General features: G+C 37.8%; 1 pseudogene; it reads left to right on the top strand.

Annotated features, from left to right (window-relative positions):
• Positions 1–2,382: 2,382 nt before the first annotated feature.
• LOC116418505 lies at positions 2,383–7,637 on the top strand (annotated as a pseudogene).
• Positions 7,638–8,301: the final 664 nt, after the last annotated feature.

Here is an 8,301-nt window from a genome sequence, read left to right as displayed (position 1 = left end):
AGGACTTATACAAAGTGCCTGACACCATACTCAGCCCTTTATACATATTATTTTACTTAATATTCTATTGATAGCATTAATATTTACTTCATACACATCCCATTCAATACTCAAATTGCTTTATTATAGGGTTTGTATTTTGTACATTTTATTGGACTCAATATTGACTTGATATTATTTCAATATTTTTATTCACATAATTTTATGCATTTTTATGCCTTTTATCTCATTTAATACGAAAATTGTTATTCTAGGATTTTTATACATATTATTTTATAATTTTTATTGCATGTACTACTCAAATTGCTATTATCATTCCAGCTTTACAGCCTAGGGAGTATGAGCGATCACTCAGAATCGTGAAGTTGATGAGCAGTAGAGCTGAGCTGAAACAGTCTGTCTCTCTCTCTCCAACACAAATAAAGTGCCTCCCTCGAACTGGAATAGCTGACGTGCAGAAATCCTCACTACATGCCAAGGCCAAGTACTGTGATAACTGTCCTTGTATGCACTTTTTGCATTTGATCTTCACTACAGCCCTATGAGGTGGGTTCTATTTTCAATCTCTATTTTGGGGATCTCAAAAATGGCACCCAGACAAGTTATGGTAATTAAGGGAGACGTCTACTATCCAGACATCTGCTAGAAATCTAACTCAGCTAAAAATAGAGGGTCTGCAGAGTTGCTACGTTGGAGACTGTTTCAACCTCTCGGCGCCGATGAACCAATAAGGTGACCTGTGACTGAGGACTTAGCATGCGTTTGAAAAGAAAGGCATTAGTAGTGACAGAGGGGCAGTAGGCCATAAAAAGGTAACTCTACTTTCCTGAGATTTTTAACAATAAGGGAAGAAAAAAAAGCAGCACTGGAAAGCAACAACAACAACAACTAGTTTCCTAAGAAATTAGATTCTTTTAAAAATGTAGTATCAGAGTCCCATGGTTGTAAGTGACAGAAAGTGACTCTGGCATCTTAAGCAAACAACAACTACAAAGAAGATAAAAGTATAGCTGTCTACTTTACACAGAGAAAGTATGGGCATGATGTTTGGTAGGCTAAATTCTTACATGACTTAGAAGGGCTGGAAGATTCTGAAGGAGGATTGCAGAGATGAAATCACAAACTACCCCAGTGAAAAAGAAAAGAATTGAAGCCAGAAAAGCAGCACCATGGCCCTCAGAAGGCATCAGGTCTGAAAAGGTGCAGTGACAAAAGCAGAGCATGTGATCAGAGACAAAGATGGGACATCCATGTTGACCTGTAGGAATGGCTTGAGGCAAGGCAAGCCCAGACTGAATGTAGGCAACAGCCACGGGGAAAAAAACAGGAATTCACAGCAGATTTCTTGGAGAGGACTGAGCAGAGAACTAACATTTGTTGACCTTGGTTATTGTGAGTTTGGGTTCTGGGGTCTGACAGAGCTGAGTTGGAATCCTGGTTGTGCCACAACCAAAGCTAGTGACACTGGAAGGCTCTTCTCTCAGATGGCTACGGGGCTGACTTCCTTGTTTCTTTCAAGTCTTTATTGATATCATCACCTTCTCAATGAGGCCTACCCTGACCACTTCTTCCCTCCCTCGACCTATCTCCAGCACTTTCAGTCTCCCTTTCCCTGTTCCACTTCCATTTTTCCACAGCAGCAATTATCTTCTAATATATTAAATACGTCTGTTATTATTATATGTGTTGTTTATTGTTTGCCCCGACTCTCCACATATATGAGGGTAGGGACATTTGTTGGTTTTGTTCAAAGATGTATCCCAAGTGCTACAATAGTACTTGGGATACAGTGCCTGGCTCATAGTAGTGCCCGAAAACTACTTTCTCAGATTTCTCTGTCTTTGAATTGACTGTTTTCTTGCTACTGAGTTGAATTTCTTATATATTTTGCATATTAACCTTTTATTAGATGCATGATTTGCAAATAATTTCTCCCATTCCATAGGCTGTCTCTTCACTCTGTTGACTTTTTCTTGGTTGTGCAGAAGTTTCTAGTTTGATATAATCCCCTTTGTCTATTTTTGCTTTTGCTGCCTGTGTTTTGTGGGGGTTAGATCCAAAAGAATTATTGCCCAAACTAACATCATGGAACTTTTTCTGCATGTTTTCTTCCAGTAGTTTTACTAGAGATGGGGTTTTCTAGTAGAAATAGTGTTTCACCATCTTGGCCAGGCTGCTCTTGAACTCCTGACCTCGTGATCCACCCACCTCGGACTCCCAAAGTGCTGGGATTACAGGCGTGAGCCACCGTGCCCAGCCAAGATTAACTTTTTAATGTACTTTGAGATGATTTTTTAGAAGGGTCCAATTTTATTCTTTTTGATATCCAGTTTTCTTTTTCTTTTCTTTCTTTTTTTCTTTGAGACCCAGGCTAGAGTGCAATGGCACAATCTCGGCTCACTGCAACCTTTGCCTACCGGGTTCAAGTAATTCTCCTGCCTCAGCCTCCCAAGTAGCTGGGATTATAGGCATGTGCCACCATGCCTAGCTAATTTTGTATTTTCAGTAGAGATGGGGTTTTTCCAACATGCTGGGGTTATAGGCATGAGCCACCGCACCCAGCCGGATATCCACTTTTTCTAACAACTTTTATTAAAGAGACTGTCTTTTCCCTAGTATGCGTTCTTGGCATCTTTGTCAAAAAATCAACTGACCATTAATGTGTGGATTTACTTCTGGACTCTATTCTGTTCCATTGGTCTATGTGTATGTTTTTATGCCAGTACCATGCTGTTTTCATTACTATAGCTTTGTATTATATTTTAAGGTCAGGTAATGTGATGCTTCAAAATTTATTTGGCTATTCAGGATCTTTTGTGATTCCATATAAATTTTAGAATTTTTTTTCTACTTCTGTGAAAAGGGTCATTGAAATTTTAATAGAGATTGCACTGAATCAGGAGATCAGTTTAGGTAGTATGGACATTTAAATAATATAAATTAGTTCAATCTGTGAACACAAGATATCTTTCCATTTGTTTGTGCCTAGTTAAATTTCTTGCATTGGTGTTTTATAGTTTTCAATGTAAAGATCTTTTACCTCCTCAGTTAAATTTATTGCTAAGTATTTTATCTTTTGTATCTATTGTGAGAGTGTTTTCTCACTTTCTTTTTTAGACAGCTCATTGTTACTGTATAGAAATAGTACTGATTTTTTTGTTGATATTGTATCATGCAACTTTCCTGAATTTTTATATTACCTCCAACAGTGTTTTTCTGTGGAGTCTTTAGGAGTCTTTTATATAAAAGATAATGTCATCTCTAAATATAAATAATTTAAGTTATTTCTTTCTTTCTGATTTAGCTGCTTTTTATTTCTATTTCTTGCCTAATTACTCTGGCTAGGACTTCCACTACTATGTTGCATAGACATTTCTCAAAAGAAGACATAAAATGACCAACAGATATATGAAAGAAAGTTCAACATCACTAATTATCACGGAAATGCAAAGTAAAACCACAATGAGATATCACTACACCTTTAGATTGGTTACTACCAAAAAGATGAAAGGTAAGTGTTGGCAAGAGTATGGAAAAAAGTGAAACTCTGTTGATGGGAATATAAATAAAGCCATTTATCGAACACAGTATGGGGTTTTCTTAAAAAAAAAAAAAAAAAAAAAATTGAACTACCATATGATCCAGCAATCCACTATTGGGTATACATCGAAAGTAAATAAAACCAGAATGTCGAAGATCTATCTGCACTCCCATGTTCACTGCAGCATTGTTCACAACAGCCAAGCTATGAAACCAATCTACATGTCTGTCAATGGATAAGTGGATAAAGGCAATGTGGTATATATACACAGTGGAATACTGTTCAGCCTTAAAAAAGGAGGAAACCCTGCCATTTGTAACAACATGGATGGACTTCCAGGACATTATGCTAAGTGAATTAAGCCAGGTACAAAAAAACAGAGGCTACATGATCTCACTTGTATGTGGAATCTAAAAAAAAGCTGAATTAATAGAAGCAGAGAATAGAAGAGTGGCTACCAGGGGCCAGAGGTGATGGGGGAATGAACTGGGGAGATGTTGGTAAAAAGATATAAAATTTCAGTTAGAAAAGAGGAATACATTCAAGAATTCAAGAGATCTATTGTGTAACACTGCAATGTATGTTTAAAAATCAGCAAATAGATTTTAAGCATTCTCACCAAAATAAATAAGTATGTGGGTAATTCATGTGTTAATTCACTTGATTTAGCTACTCAACAATGTATCCATATTTTAAAACATTATGTTGTACACCACGAATATATACAATTTTTGTTTGTGAATTAAAAAAAATAAATAAAATAAATACTTGCTTAAGGGACAAATGAAGTTCCTTAATATATCTGTATGTTGCCTATAACTTGTGGGTAATTTTCACTATGCTTTATGAGAATTTAGTGAGATTATGAATGTTAAAATTCCTTGGCACAGTGTCTACAAAAAGCATTCACTAAATGTTGGTAATTACAGTTATTTTTACATCCACTAATTATCTCATTTGATCCTCATATTAACTCTGACAACTAATATCTTATAGATGACAAAACTGTGATCCAGGAAGATAAAGCCAACTGTTAGCTTAATCTAGCACCAAAGGGTCTCCATTTGTGGGAATGGGATAGAGAAGAATGCTAGAGAAGTGAAAAAGAGGTTCGCTCCTCATTATTTCCAACCCTTTTCCAGCAGAGAATGGTTAGGCCAAGGCTCACTGTCACAAGGATAGAATTCCCAAAACAATGATCAAATATATGTGGAGTGAACATTTTGTTTCCTAATGTGTTGATCACTAGAAATCATGCTGGGTTCACTAGGAGGCATTGTACTATAAAACTGCATTTGCTTCCTTGATAATGTCACTTCAGTGAGAGAAGTAAGAGCACAATGTACCTTGATTTCAACAGGGCACATAACAAGGCTCAGTAGAGACTTTATGCACAAGATGGTGACATGTAGTTTACTTGTTACATTGATCATCTAAATCAAGGATTGATATGGTTTGGGTCTGTGTCCCCACCCAAATCTCATGTCGAATTGTAATCCTCAGTGCTGGAGGTAATTGGATCCTGGGGACAGACATCCCCCTTGCTGTTCTTGTGATAGTGAATTCTCATGAGATCTGGTTGTGTGAAAGTGTTATAGCACCTCCCTCTTCACTTTCTCTCCTGCTTTGCCATGGGAAGACAGGCCTGCTTCCCCTTTCCCTTCTGCCATGATCGTACGTTTCCTAAGGCCTCCTCAGTCATGCTTCCTGTATAGCCTGTAGAACTGTGAGTCAATTAAACCTCTTTTCTTCCTAAATTACCCAGTTTCAGGTAGTTCTTTATAGCAGTGTGAGGACAGACTAATACAAGGATCAGCAAAATTTTTCTGTAAAAGACCAGATAGTAAATATTTTAAACTTTGCAGGCCATATGGTCTCTGTCACAACTATGACTCGATTCTGTCATTATAGAATTTCACACTATGGGGTGTGAAAGCAGCCACAGACAGTATGTACCAAATAAATGTGGCTGTGTTCCAATAAAACTTTATTTACAAAAACAAGCTGCAGGCCTGATTTGACCCATGGGCCATGGTTTTCCAATTCCTGGCCTACATGGTTGATTGTACCTGTAAAGTAAACCATGGACTGAACCGGCAAAAGTCTCCATTACAGGGATATGAGGGAAGGTTGGCTACATTTATGAGTGATACAAAGCTGGAGAAATATCCAATATGATGGATGACAAAGTCAAGTGTTAAAATCATGCTGAGGAGCCAAAACTATTAGTCTAAATTAACTTATATGGTTATTTGATTAACAAAACATCATCACAACCCAGCTAAGCCACATTCTACCAACAAAGTAAAGGGTAAGTTAGATGTAGCAATAATTGCTCAAAAACAATCTGGTGTTGACAATATGCTTCACTAATTATCCATTCGCTAATTCATTCATTCATTCACTCACTCATTTAGTTTTCAACACTAAGCCTTGTTTACTATAACCTCTGCATAGTGCTGGAGTGGTTTTGATGATAAATGAAACAGCCTTAGTCCTTAAGGACACATAATACGATCTATTGAACAGGACTGGTGACTTTCATTTCATTCATTTATTCTTTTTTTTTTTTTTTTAAGGAACTCAATATTGCAGCCAACAATGTGGCAGGTCCAGAAAGAATGTGGTGTGGAAATGACAAAGGCAAACAAAACTTGATCTTTACTTTTCAGGAGCTCAGGAAATAATCTTGGAAACACAGACGTCTATGTAAACTGATAAATTACAATGCAACATGGTGTAAGCTGTTTCAGAAATAAGAATCAAATATTGTGAGAACAGAGAGGATGAAACAGCTAACTCACTCTGGAGGAGTCCAAGAAACCCTCATATTTGGGCTGTTTTTAGGAAGTGGATTAGGAGTTTGACTATCAGACGTTAAAGTATTATCCAGTGTGTGACAAATGTTTGTGCCTGGTGACAAACAACTATGAATTCCTGTGCTTTGCTTAGCATTCCACTTAATAAAATCATATGTTAGATCATAGGCAATTTTTTAAAGAGAATATTTTCTTGATAATTTAAATGTTGCTTACAAATTTGACTATCAACCCTTAAATATTAATTATGCTGCAGACACAAATGTGATCTCTTAGTTGGGGTTTCTCCAGAAGCATTCTCTGATAGGAGTTTGAGAATACACAATATATTTGGAAGCTGTAGGGCCATCGGCAAAGGAATGGGCAATCAATTTGGGGAAACAGAGTCAGCCCCTACGGGATATATTATCAAGCCAGTAGGTGACTAACAATCCTGTGAGGAATGAATGGAAAGCCATGCCTCAGAATTATCCTGGGCAAGGGGCAAGGGAGGTCGGGCTTCTATACCCCTACACCTGTTAGTCATTGGGTAGGGCTGTTATCCCAGATTGGTATTGAGGGCAGTCAATTCCAGGGCACTTCCAGCCCACCCTGTGCACATATGTCGGTGTGTCCTGGAAGCCTGTTGGTGGCCCATGGACAAAGATGCAGTTCAGCCTCAGGGATTCAACTGGAATGCACAAAAATAGGGATGTGAAGGCCCAAGGCTAGAACATCAGCACCAGCTGGAGTTGCTATGCACACTACATCTGAGTCTTTCGAAAATTTTAGACACCTTCAGGAACAGACAAAACATACAAATAATGCTTGCAAATGTACTAAAACACACTAAAACCAATTCTAAAATAGCATTTCATTCATTGCTTCATTATATGTATACTTGAACTTTTAGTTATCTAGAGTTATTGCAATGCAGTTTGTATTACTTCCTGGAGTTTTCATTATAATATTTTGACAGTTTTTTTTTTTTTTTTTTTTTTTTTTGAGACGGCGTCTTGCCTTGTCACCCAGGCTGGAGTGCAGTGGCGGGATCTCGGCTCACTGCAAGCTCCGCCTCTCGGGTTCATGCCATTCTCCTGCCTCAGCCTCCGAGTAGCTGGGACTACAGGCGCGCACCACCACACCTGGCTAATTTTTTGTATTTTTAATTGAGACGGGGTTTCACCGTTTTAGCCAGGATGGTCTCGATCTCCTGACCTCGTGATCCACCCGCCTCAGCCTCCCAAAGTGCTGGGATTACAGGCGTGAGCCACCACGCCCAGCAACAGTTTCCTTGATTGCATGTACCATAAGCATACCCAAAGTATGAGAATAACTTCTCAGACCAGCTGAGGTTAAAAATCCCCTAAGGTAATGCAAGCCTGGCCATGAGGCTGACTAAAGCCCATTCAATACACCCTTATGATACAACTTCCTAGGAACAACTTTTCCCATAGGTTTTCTTTTTGGCAACTTTAGGATCTCGCCACAAATTGTGTGCTTTGAACGTCTTGTTGGGCTGGTATTACACCTCTTTGCCTCTTATGCTGTCATTTAAATTTATTGCTCTGTTATGCTAGCATTATTAAAAATCCACAAATTTCTACTCTTATTATAATCTGTACAGCTTTCCACAGGTTTCATCTCCTAGGAGATGAGCAACTGGGTCTGTGTACTTAGCGTGAGTCTCAAGGACTTTTGGCTAATTAATCATTTTGGAACATTTCCTTCTACTTGGTCATTTACACATGACCATCAGTGCTGACCTGTCCTGCCTGAACTTTCAACATAATCTGCTTTGCTATTTTTGGAGTTATTTGACTTATGCACATTTGTCTAGCTTATTCTTTCTTAATTACTCTGATAAAAGCAAGTATATATTTCTATGTCATATTCCAGTGCTTTATTGAATAATTTTATTTTTGTTTTATTTTATATTTTTAAATATAAAAATATTTTTTA

The sequence above is a fragment of the Piliocolobus tephrosceles genome, chromosome 17 (assembly GCF_002776525.5).
Source record: "Piliocolobus tephrosceles isolate RC106 chromosome 17, ASM277652v3, whole genome shotgun sequence".
NCBI lineage: Eukaryota > Metazoa > Chordata > Mammalia > Primates > Cercopithecidae > Piliocolobus > Piliocolobus tephrosceles.
The sequence above is the reverse complement of the archived record's forward strand: the minus strand, read 5'-3'. Positions and strand labels throughout refer to the sequence as shown.